The sequence below is a fragment of the Hyla sarda genome, chromosome 9 (genome assembly GCF_029499605.1).
Source record: "Hyla sarda isolate aHylSar1 chromosome 9, aHylSar1.hap1, whole genome shotgun sequence".
In the NCBI taxonomy this organism is placed as follows: Eukaryota; Metazoa; Chordata; class Amphibia; order Anura; family Hylidae; genus Hyla; species Hyla sarda.
The window spans coordinates 70,092,008-70,108,187 of NC_079197.1; positions in this window are offsets into that span (position 1 = coordinate 70,092,008).

Consider the following 16,180-nt stretch of genomic DNA (forward strand, 5'->3'; position numbering starts at 1 on the left):
AATCCTGTTTTAAAGCTGTTAATTGTTCCTGCTGTGACCAGTTCCTGAGGTAGACCGTTCCATAAATTCACAGTCCTCACGGTAAAGAAGGCGTGTCGCCCCTTGAGACATGGTTGTCATCTTATAATATTCCATATATTGGGGTTGTATGAGGGCTCATTATTTGATCTGTAGTTTTTATTTTTACCATTTTAGTTTGAAAGGGAACTTTTTGATGGCTTTTTGTAAAAAAAAAAAAAAAAAAAAAATTCTGGTATATGAAGTGACCAAAATTTTCAATTCTGGACTGTTCCGGTAGTGTAGTATGTTTTACATCATTGACTGAGTGGTTTCATTAACGTTATATTTTAATAATTTTGACATTTCTTTACACGTGGTAATACCACATTTTTTGTTTACTTTTGTTTATTAAATTATTTTAAAAAATTGCAAAAGGGGGATGATTTAAACTTTCATTAGGAAAGGGGCTTATTCATATTCATAATATTTTTTTAAAACAATTTTTTTGTCTACATAGGGCACTATTACATACAATCTTTTGATTGCAAACACTGCTGTGCCGTAGCATAGCATTGATCAGGCACTGATGGAGCACCAATTGGAAGGGATGGTGGAAGGTAGGGACCCTCTGCTCTTCCTCCCGGTTGATCGGGATTCCATAATTTTGCAGTGTTGGTACCGATCAAGTCCTCTGAGCTACAGATTTCTGGCACTGTAGACGCTGCAATCAACTTTGATTGGAGTGTCTAAAGGGTTAATGCAGGACATCGGCCGGGTGATGTCTGATAATAGCCGTGGGTCTATGCACCTAAGGGTTCAGGACATACATGTACATCGTACATCCTCTAGGGATTAAATAAACAACATGGAAATAAGGCTTAAGATATGCTGACAGCAGGCACTTTAGCTGGTGGGATAGAAAGTGTAAGCCTGTTAAGGCTGTATTTGTGGGAGGGGCGAAAGTTATAAATAAACGCCCTCCTGCTCACAGGTAGGGCGTGTCGTAATTTCACAAGAGTAGGACGTCACACGTGAATTTCCCGCCACGCCAAGTTACCGGCACGGCGCTTGTTCGTGGCAGGATGACTATAAGGGGCGGTAGACCACAATTCGGGGGTGCAAGCAGGTTGGCGGCTGGGGGCGTAATGCTGGCCGCGGGCACGTGAGTATTCCGGTCGGCAGTGTATGACCTCTCTAGGTAAAGAGAGGTTGTTGCTGCATCGGTATCATCCGCTGCACAGCCCACCTTCTGGCTCCCATGTGGCAGCGTAAAGTGCTAGGAGGCAGCAGACCTCTGTGCAAACTAACCTGAAATTCACTGGCGGGGGATTTCGGTAAGTGGCACAGACTGTCCGCTCGTTCCGGTGCTTCTATTCGTGAAGCACACGGCGGGCACTCACATTAACAGTAGCAGGGGGGGGGGGGCGGTGTTTGATGCTCAGCGCGTGACCATCGCTCCTGACACACTGTGACGAGCGCCCCAGCGGTGGTCATGGCATTTTCTGTGGGCCTGCTGCTTTGATTGCAGGCTTGAGCACACTAACAAATCTTATTCAGGGGTGTCAGGTGAGTGCAAGGGCAATATAGCTGTCAGGACACTGGTGGTGGATCCTCTGTGTCAGTGGGGTGATGACGTGGGCCGTACCAGGGGAACGGAGTCTAAGGGGTTACTGGTTTTCACCAGAGCCCGCCGCAAAGCGGGATGGACTTGCAGCGGCAGGTAACCCCCAGGTCGTTCTACCCGATAGCGACTCATCCCCAGCTGACAGCTGAGACAGGCGCGGTACACAGGGACAAGGCAAGAGCAAGGTCGGACGTAGCAGAAGGTCAGGGCAGGCAGCAAGAGTTGTAGTCAGGGGCAACAGCAGAAGGTCTGGGTACACAGGCTTGGGAACACACTAAACGCTTTCACAGAGCACAAGGCAACAAGATCCGGCGAGGACAGGAAGGGGAAGTGGGTTTATATACACAAGACACAGGTGCAGGTACTGATTGGGCCAGGCACCAATCAATCTCAGAGAGCCGGCGTGCGCGCGCCCTAGAGAGCGGTGCCGCGCGCGCCGGGACTGAACAGCCAGAGGACGGGGCAGGAGAGGAGATTGGGATGCGACCCGCGGGTGGGCGCGTCCAGCTACGCGGATCGCATCCCCGCCGGTGACACCAGTGCAGCGCTCCCGGTCAGCGGGTCTGACCGGGGCGCTGCACACAGACGAACACCGCGAGCGCTCCTCCTCCTCAAAATATTAGTGCCACGAAGACGGTCAAAGAATTCAGAGATCAAAGGCAGGGGATAGCGGTTTTTGATGGTGATTTTATTTAAACCGCGGTAGTCAATGCATGGTCGTAAGGATCCATCCTTTTTAGAGACAAAGAAGAACCCCGCTCCAGCAGGGGATGAGGACTTCCAAATAAAACCTCTCTTTAGGTTCTCCTGGATATACTCGGACATGGCTTAAGTCTCTGGGGCAGACAGAGGGTAAATCCTTCCCCGGGGTGGAGTGGTACCAGGAAGGAGGTCAATGGGACAGTCATAAAGCCTATTAGGTGGTAAGATCTCTGCTTGCTTTTTGCAGAAAACATCAGCAAAGTCCTGGTAGGCCTTAAGAAGACCCGGTATGGGTGGAGCCACAGGGGTTTGACAAGTGGAAGCAGATGTGAGGCATCGTTTGAGACAAGAAGGACCCCAACTTTTGATCTCCCCGGTGGTCCATTCAAGGGTAGGAGCATGACATTGGAGCCATGGCAGACCGAGAAGAACTTCAGAGGTGCAGTTGGGCAGAACAAGAAATTCAATCTTTTCATGATGCAGTCCAATGCTCATAAGCAGGGGTTCTGTGCGGTAGCGCACAGTGCAGTCCAACTTTTCTCCGTTGACAGAAGAAATATAGAGCGGTTTGATGAGACTGGTCTCTGGGATTCTGAACCTATTAACAAAAGAGGCCAAAATAAAATTTCCTGCAGAACCAGTGTCCAAGAAGGCCACAGCTGAGAAGGCGGAGTTGGCCAAAGGAGAAATCCGCACAGGCACAGTGAGACGTGGAGAAGCAGAATTCACACCAAGAGTCGTCTCACCTTTGTGTGGTAACGGAGTGCGTCTCTCCTGACGCAGAGGGCGGATAGAACAGTCTTTTAGGAAGTGTTCGGTACTAGCACAGTACAGGCACAGATTCTCGTTACGGCGGCGAGTCCTCTCTTGTAGGGTCAGGCGGGACCGATCCACTTGCATAGCCTCCTCAGCGGAAGGCACAGGAACAGATTGCAAAGGACTTTGGAAGAGAGGAGCCGGGGAGAGAAATCGCCTGGTGAGAACAAGATCCTTTTCCTGTCGAAGTTCCTGGCGTCTTTCAGAGAAACGCATGTAGATGCGGGTGGCCAAATGGATAAGTTCAGACAGATTTGCAGGAATTTCTCGTGCGGCCAGGACATCTTTGATGTTACTGGATAAGCCTTTCTTGAAGGCCGCGCAGAGGGCCTCATTGTTCCAGGATAGCTCTGAGGCAAGGGTACGAAAGTGGATGGCGTATTCGCCTACCGAAGAACTCCCTTGGACGAGGTTCAGCAAAGCAGTCTCGGCTGAGCAGGCCCGGGCTGGCTCATCAAAGACACTACAAACTTCAGAGAAGAATGACTGAATTGTAGCAGTGGCAGGATCGTTGCGGTCCCAGAGCGGTGTTTCCCAGGACAAGGCCTTTCCAGGCAGGAGACTGACCACGAAAGCCACCTTAGACCGTTCAGTGGGGAATTGGTCCGACATCATCTCCAAGTGTAGGGAACACTGGGGCAGGAATCCACGGCACAGTTTAGAGTCCCCATCAAACTTGTCTGGTAGAGACAAGTGGAGGCTGGGAGCGGCCACTCGCTGCGGAGGAGCGATGCAGGAGCTGGCGGAGGAGATGATTGCTGAAGCTGTGGCAAAAGTTGTTGCAGCATGACTGTCAGTTGAGTCAGCTGCTGTCCTTGTTGCGCGATCTGTTGGGATTGCTGGGCGACCACCGTGGTTAGGTCAGCGACACTAGGCAGCGGGACCTCAGCGGGATCCATGGCCGGATCTACTGTCAGGATCCGGACTAGTATGCAGCGAGGACACTGGTGGTGGATCCTCTGTGTCAGTGGGGTGATGACGTGGGACGTACCAGGGGAACGGAGTCTAAGGGGTTACTGGTTTTCACCAGAGCCCGCCGCAAAGTGGGATGGACTTGCAGCGGCAGGTAACCCCCAGGTCGTTCCACCCGATAGCGACTCAACCCCAGCTGACAGCTGAGACAGGCGCGGTACACAGGGACAAGGCAAGAGCAAGGTCAAACGTAGCAGAAGGTCCGGGCAGGCAGCAAGAGTCGTAGTCAGGGGCAACAGCAGAAGGTCTGGGTACACAGGCTTGGGAACACACTAAACGCTTTCACAGGGCACAAGGCAACAAGATCCGGTGAGGACAGGAAGGGGAAGTGGGTTTATATACACAAGACACAGGTGCAGGTACTGATTGGGCCAGGCACCAATCAATGGTGCACTGGCCCTTTAAATCTCAGAGAGCCGGCGCTATAGAACGGGGCCGCGTGCGCCGGGACTGAACAGCGAGAGGACGGGGCAGGTGAGGAGATTGGGATGCAACCCGTGGGCTGGCGCGTCCCGCTACGTGGATCGCATCCCCACCGGTGACACCAGTGCATCGCTCCCGGTCAGCGGGTCTGACCGGGGCGCTGCACAGAGACGAATGCCACGAGCGCTCCGGGGAGGAGCAGGGACCCGGAGCGCTCGGCGTAACAATAGCTATGTTAATATTGTTTTGTCACATACATACTGTTTTACATGTAAATGTCTATCCTGTAGTTATGTATCAGTATGCCATTTTTCCAGTACGTTAAAAAGTTAACCCCGTATTCTACCCAAAAAAATGTGTTTGATCTTTTATCGGTTCACCGGTTATTGTATAGCATTTACGGTTACTATATCACAAAGGCCAGGCGGACATATTCATGCCGTCGATTAATTTTGATATACTTGCTTACATCTCACCTTATTAGTTCAAACAGGTTTCTGTAGCATATGACATCAAGATAAATTCCAGTTAGCATACTATTAGTACATGGCGCATGGTATTGTATCTGGCAGATCTTTCATACGGTACATAAGCTCATAGCATTCATATTGTACATACAATCATAGCAGAGTAAATACCAAACACATAAAAAAAATTATAAATTAAGGAAACAACAATTATATTGCATGCTCAAATGTTTTGCTTTTTTTCATACGATCATAGCATTACATTGTACATACGCTCGTAGAATTCATAGTGTACACACGCTCATAGCAGTCATATTGTGCACACGCTTAGAATTTGTATTGTGCGTACGCTCATGGTAGTTATATTGTGCACTTGCGCATAGCATTTATATGGTACATACACTCATAACATTTAAATTGTACACAGGCTCATAGCATATATATTTGTACACACGCTAATAGCATATATATTTGTACACGCTCATAGCATATATATTTGTACACATGCTCATAGCATTTATATTTGTACACATGCTCATAGCATTTATATATATATATATATATATATATTATTATTTTTTTATTCGCTTTATTGAAAAGCAAAAACAATAACCAAAACAATCCTCATACCAGGAGTATTACAGCACGACAAAAGCTCACAACGGGATCAAAGTGTTAAAGACAATAAACAAAACAGAAAAGTCGAGGGTACAAATTATAGACAACATTCCAATATGTAGGTTCGAGGGTTAAATGAACAGTAGATGACAGCGAGGGCTGGAACACATAACCATCCTAATCAGTCATATAAATTAGAGCAATCCCATCTGATGGACAAAGTGTACTAATAGTCGAAGAATACATATTCTTCCGCAGGGTAGTAGGTATGGAAAGCCAAGCAGACTAATGAAGTGCGTGATGTGGGAATGAGCGCCCAATGGATATTGTCAGTGTGTGCTTCCCAGGGTAGAAGGAGGTCAGGGAAACCTATACGGCTCATCGAACCAACTGATCTAACAGAGCATCATGAGCATACCTAAACCCTGGGACAGTGTACTGGGTTAACGGGGATGAGCACCACACGCCCCACACATTGTCAAATTTACCCGGGCAACCCCGATGTTTGTATACTAATTGTTCGTAGGGGATGGATGCATTAACTATACGTTTCCAACCGGACAGGGAAGGGGGCCTGGGATCCATCCATCTCATCACTACCATTTTCCTAGCAAAGAATAGATTCCCTCAAGAATATACCGTATATACTCGAGTATAAGCCGAGTTTTTCAGCACGATTTTTCGTGCTGAAAACACCCCCCTCGGCTTATACTCGAGTGAACTCCCCCACCCGCAGTGGTCTTCAACCTGCGGACTTCCAGAGGTTTCAAAACTACAACTCCCAGCAAGCCCGGGCAGCCATCGGCTGTCCGGGCTTGCTGGGAGTTGTAGTTTTGAAACCTCCGGAGGTCCGCAGGTTGAAGACCACTGCGGCCTTCAACATCATCCAGCCCCCTCTCACCCCCTTTAGTTCTGAGTACTCACCTCCGCTCGGCGCTGGTCCGGTCCTGCAGGGCTGTCCGGTAAGGAGGTGGTCCGGTGAGGAGGTGGTCCGGGCTGCTATCTTCACCGGGGAGGCCTCTTCTAAGCGCTTCGGGCCCGGCCTCAGAATAGTCACGTTGCCTTGACAACGACGCAGATACGTCGTTGTCAAGGCAACGGCTCTATTCCGGGCCGGAAGCGCGGAGAAGAGGCGCCCCCGGTGAAGATAGCAGCCCGGACCACCTCCTCACCGGACCACCTCCTTACCGGACAGCCCTGCAGGACCGGACCAGCGCCGAGCGGAGGTGAGTACTCAGAACTAAAGGGGGTGAGAGGGGGCTGGATGATGTTGAAGGCCGCAGTGGTCTTCAACCTGCGGACCTCCGGAGGTTTCAAAACTACAACTCCCAGCAAGCCCGGACAGCCGATGGCTGCCCGGGCTTGCTGGGAGTTGTAGTTTTGAAACCTCTGGAGGTCCGCATGTTGAAGGCCGCAGTGGTCTTCAACCTGCGGACCTCCGGAGGTTTCAAAACTACAACTCCCAGCAAGCCCGGACAGCCGATGGCTGCCCGGGCTTGCTGGGAGTTGTAGTTTTGAAACCTCTGGAGGTCCGCAGGTTGAAGACCACTGAGGGCGAATGATGAGAAGAGGATGATGAAGGGGGGGGGGGTGTAGGGATGATGAAGGGGGGTGGGGATGATTACAAGGGGATGATGAAGGGGGGATGTGTGGGATGATAAGGGGATGTGTGGGATGATGACAAGGGGATGATGAAGGGGGGATGTGTGGGATGATGACAAGGGGATGATGAAGGGGGGATGTGTGGGATAAGGGGATGTGTGGGATGATGACAAGGGGATGATGAAGGGGGGATGTGTGGGATGATGACAAGGGGATGATGAAGGGGGGATGTGTGGGATGATAAGGGGATGTGTGGGATGATGACAAGGGGATGATGAAGGGGGGATGTGTGGGATAAGGGGATGTGTGGGATGATGACAAGGGGATGATGAAGGGGGGATGTGTGGGATGATGACAAGGGGATGATGAAGGGGGGATGTGTGGGATGATGACAAGGGGATGATGAAGGGGGGATGTGTGGGATGATAAGGGGATGTGTGGGATGATGACAAGGGGATGATGAAGGGGGGATGTGTGGGATGATAAGGGGATGTGTGGGATGATGACAAGGGGATGATGAAGGGGGGATGTGTGGGATGATGACAAGGGGATGATGAGGATGTTAATGACGGGTCTGGATGATGACAGGGGGGGATGAGGTATTTCCCACCCTAGGCTTATACTCGAGTCAATAACTTTTCCTGGGATTTTGGGTTGAAATTAGGGGTCTCGGCTTATACTCGGGTCGGCTTATACTCGAGTATATACGGTACTCATATGATGAGACCAGTCTTCCTCAGATAAAATACCAAAGAGACACACTAGCTGTTGCAGGGGGACCGGTAAGGAGAGTATAGTTGATAACATAGGTATGTAAATAGATTGTAAGGCAAGCACTCACCACTCTTCTTAGTTGTATTTTCTTTTATTCAAGTAATTCATTTAACAAGGTGCATAAAGTGCAGGAACAAGCAGCAGGCAGCAGCGCCGTGAGAGCTCTTCAACCGGTTACAGCTGTTTCATAGTACAAGACTACTTCATCAGACCTGCCTTCTGGTGTCGTCAGTACCGGTTATACACCGGACGATGCTGACGTCACCAGGTAGGTGTGTTTACAAAAAGTGCTAGTGACTTTAAAATGGTTAAAAACAAGCAATGCAATGTAGAATCTTTTGAGTAAGTACATAAACATAGTAATCACTACAGGAATACTCCTAAATCGACCTTGTCATTAAGACCCAGGTTACCCTGAGCTTCTAGGTGGAGAATCCACCTCGCTTCTGTACGTAGCAAGGTTTTCTTCCTGTCAGTGCCTGCTTGAAAGGGAACCAGTTGTATGCCAAAAAACTTCATGGCTGTCAAATTACTTTTATGGACTTCATTGAAGTGTTGAATCACTCTAGGTGAGCCTTTTTCAGATCTCAGTGAGTATATGTGCTCTCTGAACCGAACATGCATGGGCCACATTCGCATGTCAAAGCATAAATGACATGATCGGGTCGGCAGCACATGAAGTCCCTGATTTTCACCCACTGACCTCCTATATTATAACCTTTGCCTGGCAGGAGGTGACTGCACCAATTGCAGCCTTTGAAATTAAAGTTGCCTACTGGGGCTGTATTACTGAGCCATTCTGGTTTCTCTGTAGAAAATCTGCTACGTGTTATTGCATCTCCTATATTAGGAACTCGTTTAAATGCCACTAGTGGTCTATATGGGGTAAATTGTCTTAAGACTGGGTCCTTTTGTATTAAGTACCAATTTCTCTGGATCGACTCTAATTTCATTTGACATGGGGCTATGTTGAAAGGTGAAGCAAAATCTTTGAGTGTCAACATCTCTTTCTCTTTTTCTGTTTTCTATTCATCGACTGTTTTAATAACTGATTTCTATCTCTTCTATTGGCTTTATTGTACGCTTTGTCTAGGATTTGCTTAGGATAGCCTCTTTCTAGTAAGTGTTCGAACAGATCACTTGCCTGAATTTCAAAAACATGTTGGGAACTATTGATTCTCTTCAGTCTTAAAAACTGGCTATATGGGATAGATGTTTTTACGTGCGCTGGGTGATAGCTGTCATGGTGGAGGAGGCAATTGCCTGCTATAGGCTTTCTGTAGCCTTCCGTGTGTATTATACCATCATACACCCTCACCATGACATCTAAAAATTCCAGCTCGTAAGGTCCGATTTTGTAAGTACACTTAAAATTTAAGTTATTACTACTGTTTATGTATTCAACGAAATCCGCGAATTCTGCATTTGATCATGTCCATATCATCAGCACGTCATCCACAAATCTGACGTAATTTTTAATATATTTAAAAAATCTATTCTTAGATGAGAAAATAAAATTTTGCTCAAATGCGGCTACATAAATGTTCGCAAGGGAACAATCCACTGGTGTCCCCATTGCGACGCCGTTTTTTTTACTATAATTATTGGACAGGATCAAGTGCAGTAGCTCGCAGACAAATGCAATAAAATTTGATCCTGTCCAATAATTTTTTCAGTTTAATAATGTATGGTATAATCAAAAAAACGGAGTCGCTGTTATAACATCTATCCCATATAGCCAGTTTTTAAGACTGAAGAGAATCAATAGCTCCCAACATGTTTTTGAAATTCAGGCAAGTGATCTGTTCGAACGCTTACTAGAAACAGGCTATTCTAAGCAAATCCTAGACAAAGCGTACAATAAAGCCAATAGAACAGATAGAAATCAGTTATTAAAACAGTCGATCAATACAAAACAAAAAAAGAATAAAAGAGATGTTGACACTCAGAGATTTTGCTTCGCCTTTCAACATAGCCCCATGTCAAATGAAATTAGAAAGTCGATCCAGAGAAACTGGTACTTAATACAAAAGGACCTTGTCTTAGGGCAATTTACCGTATTTTTCGCCGTATAAGACGCACTTTTTCTTCCCCAAAACTGGGGGGAAAAAGTCGGTGCGTCTTATACGGCGAATACACCCATATCGTAGCGGTCCCTGCAGCCATCAACAGCCTGGACCAGCGGCTAATACAGGACATCACCAATCACGGTGATGCCCTGTATTAACCCTTCAGATGCAGCGATCAAAGCTGACCGCCGTGTCTGAAGGGAAAGTGACACTAACCCGGCTGTTTAGTCGGGCTGTTCTGGACCGCCGCGGTGAAATCGCGGCGGTCCCGAACAGCCTGACTGAATAGCCGGGTTAGTGCTTACAGGACACCGGGAGGGACCTTACCTGCCTCCTCAGTGTCTTCTCCATTCAGGGATCCCCTGTATGGCCGGCGCTCTCCTTCCTCGTCATCACGTCGTCGCGTACGTGCGTCGTCGTGCGTAACGACGTGATGGCGGCGACGGAGAGCGAGCATACCCGGCCGGCAGCATAGACGTAATGAAAATTCTTGTTCTGAAAAGACTTCCTTTGCCTCAGACAGCCATTCAGCCAAATTTGGCATACCAGTAACAAAGCTAGCCATCACTAATAAACTTCAAATTTACAAAATACTTGCATATTATCCAATTAATCTCCCAGCATAGAATAATCAAAAATATAACTATAAACTTAAAAAGGAGGAGAGTGCCTAATACTTAACTTTTAATAAGATCTCATAAAATGACACCAATTAGTGCTCGAAATATCCTCTCACCAAAAAAAAACGAACTATTAAAACTGACCAGGTTGTCAGTAATCAAACATAGGTCGTGGCCTATAGCAACCTATATATAAGCATTAGGTAGATCTACTACATCGACCAATTCAGACGACCTAGAACACCAACATATATAGCTTCAAATCAGTCATCCATTTAAGGCTGTATGCCCACAGATGTGAGCAATATTTAGATGAATATAGATTCAATAATTATCTCATATAAACTCTCTACGCGTTTCTATCACAATAATGTGACGTCCTCAGGAGAGATAGATATACCACTATCAAATTCATAGTATGTAAAAATATATAGATAAATATTCTTATTTAGACACAGGCATATAGGTCAAACAGTCCAGCAGGGGTCACGTCTCCTTCATACCTGAAAATAAAGCACAAACCATACCTCGTTTCAGCATGATTATAGATCTTACACATTCGTAGAGGATGTCTATTTTGTATATATTACTCACAGGTCCGTCCCCACAGTTTAGTTTCCTAGGGAAAAAAATGTATACATATACGGACCTGTCAGAATTTGTACTCCGGTACCTGAAAAAGGACAACAGACCGCTACGCGGTACTTACGATTCCTTTCGCCTGGTCAGGATCCTTGGACGGAGCAACACCCGCAGTGGCGGGGAGCCGGCTTGTTTCTGCGGCTTCCTGTGCCTCCGTGCCAAGGATCCCGGAGTCTGTCATCATATCCGGTCGCACGGCCATGACGTCACTGTAAAACGCCCACCCGTGATGATGCAGTTGGGCTTGTTAGTTGTCAGGACACGGCACTGTTGCTTACCAGAGACTAACTATCACGTGATTTCTGGCCAGATGGAAGTATACTGGTTACTATTTATATGTTTTTTATAGATTTAACGTACTGTCTAAGAGTGCGGAAGTATGACAGATAAATACATAATTGCATCTGGAAGATGCAAGGCACATCGGGACAAATTAGATAAACCAAAGATGTAAATCAACACGAAGGGGACGGGGGAGGAGGAGACTGGGGAAAAGGGGAGGGGAGGGGGAAAGGTGTTGGTGGGAGGGATTAACTAGGGCGATGTGAACTCAAGGTATTCACTATTCTCAGACGAATACTGGGTCCCTGGAAGTAAATAAGATCACATAGCCCATAAAAATATTAGTATTAAACCCCATCCTACATGTGTCCCCTATCCCCCATAGATAAATTATTGTTCTATGATTTTAATTGATAGCAGCGACACAAGGTTATATCATGTGGTGAATCTCAGTATGGAAAAAGAGAGTTGTTTGTTAGAAGCATTAAATAATATTGTAATATTATATTTGTATATACACATATATATCCGAGGTTGGTATTAGGTAATTAAACGAAGACACCGTCCCCCCAAGAAGGTTATCCCTAATTGACAAAAGGGGGAGGGGCGATATAAGACATGGACCTAGTGAACCTTACCTCTGTACCTATTTCTAACTATAATGACCCTAACTACCTAGGCGGAGTATGACGCCCTAAAAAGGGCGGCCCCGCTCCAGATGCCTCCTACTTGCCTCAAGCTTGACCCTATCATAAGCGGTATTTCTACCTCAAGACTAGCTATAGTCTCCACTAAACTTCCTAATCATACCGCTATGAGGGGGGAAGGTGTCAATAGATGTATAATTGTAAGAAACAAGCAAAGTTGAGATGGTCGTTTAAGCCCTTCGGAGTTACTGTGTCCAGCTTGTGAATCCAACGACATTCCTTTTGTAGTAGGAGTTGGTCCATATCTCTCCCTCTAGGTGAGGGCCATACTTTCTCTATACCCATAAATCTGAGATTCCTCACATCACCTTGATGTATCAAATTTATGTGTCGTGCAAGGGGTTTATCCCTATTATGCCTGACATCTCCCAGGTGTTCCAGTATACGAGTTTTCAATGCCCTTTTTGTTTTGCCCACATAATTTAAAGCACATGGGCAAATTGCAATATAGATTACACCACTAGTGCTGCAATTTATAAAGTCCCGTACATTGAAAACTTCCCCTTTATATTCATTCTTAAAGACCTTGTATTGTAAGATATTACAACAGGCCTTGCAATGTCCACAATAATAATTCCCAACAGCCCGTTGGATATTGTCTAGCCATGTGCCTCCCTTCGATTTGATATGACCTAGGTGACTCTGTGTGAGTAAATCTGCAAGGTTACGTCCCCTTCGATAAGTTATTAATGGACTTTCTGGTAGCTTGTGAGTGCATCCTTATATGCTGTTGTCAATATATACGCTGGATAACTCCTTTCCTGAAATCTGTTCTTCATATCTCTGGCTTCAGTGACAACATTTTGTTTGTCAGAACAGTTCCTCCTGAGGCGGAGATATTGCCCTCGCGGGATACCCCTTATCAGGGGGCCCGGGTGGCAACTCTCCCACCTCAGGAGGCTGTTCGTAGCTGTAGTCTTTCGAGGGATCGTAGTTCGCAAGGAACCATCACTGTTTTTATATATATTGATATCCAGAAAAGGTAAGCAATGATCTTGAATCTCAAAGGTAAAGTATAATCCTAGTTTGTTTTGGTTTAGCGAAAAAATAAAGTCCTTAAATTGCGTGGAAGAACCTTGCCACAAAATCAAAATATCATCTATGAACCTTGTCCAAACAAGGGCACATTCGCTATATGTCTCTCTGGGGCCGACAAAAACGGCAGTTGCCTCCCACCAGCCTAGGGTTAAATTTGCATACGTGGGGGCACACGGGCTCCCCATCGCAGTACCCCTAAGCTGGTGGAAGATTTTACCGTTAAAGAGAAAATAATTATGTGTTAGAACATATCTTAACAGGTCTAGAATGAATTGATTGTGTTCATACAAATGTGTCCCTCGAAAGGACAAAAAATATGATACTGCCTGAAGCCCCACTGCATGTGGGATTGAAGAATATAGTGATTCTACATCAATGCTAGTAAATAATGTGTCCTTCTCTATTGTCAGTACCTCTAATTTTTTCAGAAGATCTGTAGTATCTCTAGTGTACGACGGCAAAGCTAGTACAAAGTCTCTCAGGCATTTGTTAATGTATATACCTATATTCTGTCCCAACCCCCCTATGCCTGCCACTATAGGTCGTCCCTTTAGGGGAACTGTTCCCTTGTGTATCTTGGGCAAGGCATAGAAGGTTGGGACGACTGGGTTACGGGGTATCAAGAATTCATATTCCTGATCACTCACAATTTTTTTCATTCTGGCTTGTGTAATGAGATCAGTCAGTTCTTTCTTGTATCTATGTGTGGGGTCCTGTGATAGTATCACATCGATACATAATTAGACCGGTCCATCACAACAATGTTTCCCCCTTTGTCCGCTGTTTTAATAATTAGTTCTTCATTTGAGCGTAGTTGTTTCATCGCTATTAGTTCATCATTCGGGAGATTCTGTTTCATCCCTGATATGGAAGAGGCAGACAAGGTATTAATTTCTTGGAGTACCAGCTCCAGGAATACATCCATACAGGATGCATCACTCACTGGGGGAAATGATTTGTTCTTGTTTTTACAGTCAGAGAAGGGTCCCTCATTTCTCAATCTCTCATTATCCCCGAGTAGTGATGTTAACTCCCGGACAGCCGGTAGATCACTTAACCCTATACCCAGTTCCTGAATTTCTCTCCTTGACTTTAATACATGGTATTTGTGCCATTTTAGCTTTCGGATGAACAGGTGGAGGTCCTTGGTCCAGACAAAGGGGTCAAAATCCACTGTTGGTACAAATGATAGTCCCCTACCAAGGACCCTCACCTGTGCATCCGTCAGTTGTACACTTGAGAGGTTGACCACCTGGAGAGATTGAGTTACTGATGTGATCCCTAATGCTTGCCCTCCTTGGTTCTCAGTACGTAGGGATCCCTGTTGGTATCCCGGTTGTCCCCTAAAAAAGGAGATGCAGAATAGGAGCCAGAAGAGTTCTCGCCCTGCCATTCTGTATTATTATTAGGTCCTCTATTTGGGCCACCTCTAGCGCGTGTTGGTCCTCTTCCTCTACGATATCTCTGATTACCTCTTCCAAGTCTATTTGAGGGGGCACCTCTATCACTATCGCCAGGTTCAGTGTCCGAAGAAGAAATCTCAGTTTCAGTGTCTCGGGTCGCTGGAGCTCTGGTCAGAACACTATAGACTCAATTTTCTCTAAAGTCCTGAAGGTCACGAATGAACTGAGCGTGTTTACGTTCCTTGAGTTGGTACTGAAATATCTCTATAGTGTTCTGTACCTTAGTCTCCTTTGTTAGGAAGTCAGGGTCGTCCTTGAATTTAAGGACTATTTCTTTTTGTTCTTTTAGTTTTATGCTTTAGTTAGATTTAACTTTTCTTCTTCCAACAGAATCTGGAGAAATTTCAAAGAAGTGGTAGTGGCTTCGGCTTCCCTCTTTTTGAGGACTGAGGGGGTCCTTAATCTAGCCGCAGGGAGAATTGGGATCCTTAAACCTCTAGGGACTATGTTGTGTCGTATATAACTTTCAAACCCTTGTATTTCACAGAATGAAATGGCGTACTGTTTATAACAAGATACCAAATCATGGAGTGCAATTTTAAGAGATGGGGTAAATTTTGGTAATGAAAATTCTCGTTCTGAAAAGACTTCCTTTGCCTCAGACAGCCATTCAGCCAAATTTGGCGTACCAATAACAAAGCTAGCCATCACTAATAAACTTCAAATTTACAAAATACTTGCATATTATCCAATTAGAACCTGCAAGGGGTCAGTAATCTCCCAGCATAGAATAATCAAAAATATAAGTATAAACTGAAAAAGGAGGATAGTGCCTAATACTTAACTTTTAATAAGATCTCATAAAATGACACCAATTAGTGCTCGAAATATCCTCTCACCAAAAAAAACGAATTATTAAAACTGACCAGGTTGTCAGTAATCAAACATAGGTCGTTGCCTATAGCAACCTATATATAAGCATTAGGTAGATCTACTACATCGACCAATTCAGACGACCTAGAACACCAACATATATAGCTTCAAATCAGTCATCCATTTAAGGCTGTATGCCCACAGATGTGAGCAATATTGAGATGAATGTGGATTTAATAATTATCTTATATAAACTCTCAACGCGTTTTTATCACAATAATGTGACGTCCTCAGGAGTGATAGATATACCACTATCAAATTCATAGTATGCAAAAATATATAGATAAATATTCTTATTTAGACACAGGCATATAGGTCAGACAGTCCAGCAGGGGTCACGTCTCCTTCATACCGGAAAATAAAGCCCAAACCATACCTCGTTTCAGCATGATTATAGATCTTACACATTCGTAGAGGATGTCTACTTTGTATATATTTCTCACAGGTCCGTTCCCCACAGTTTAGTTTCCTAGGGAAAAAAATTTATA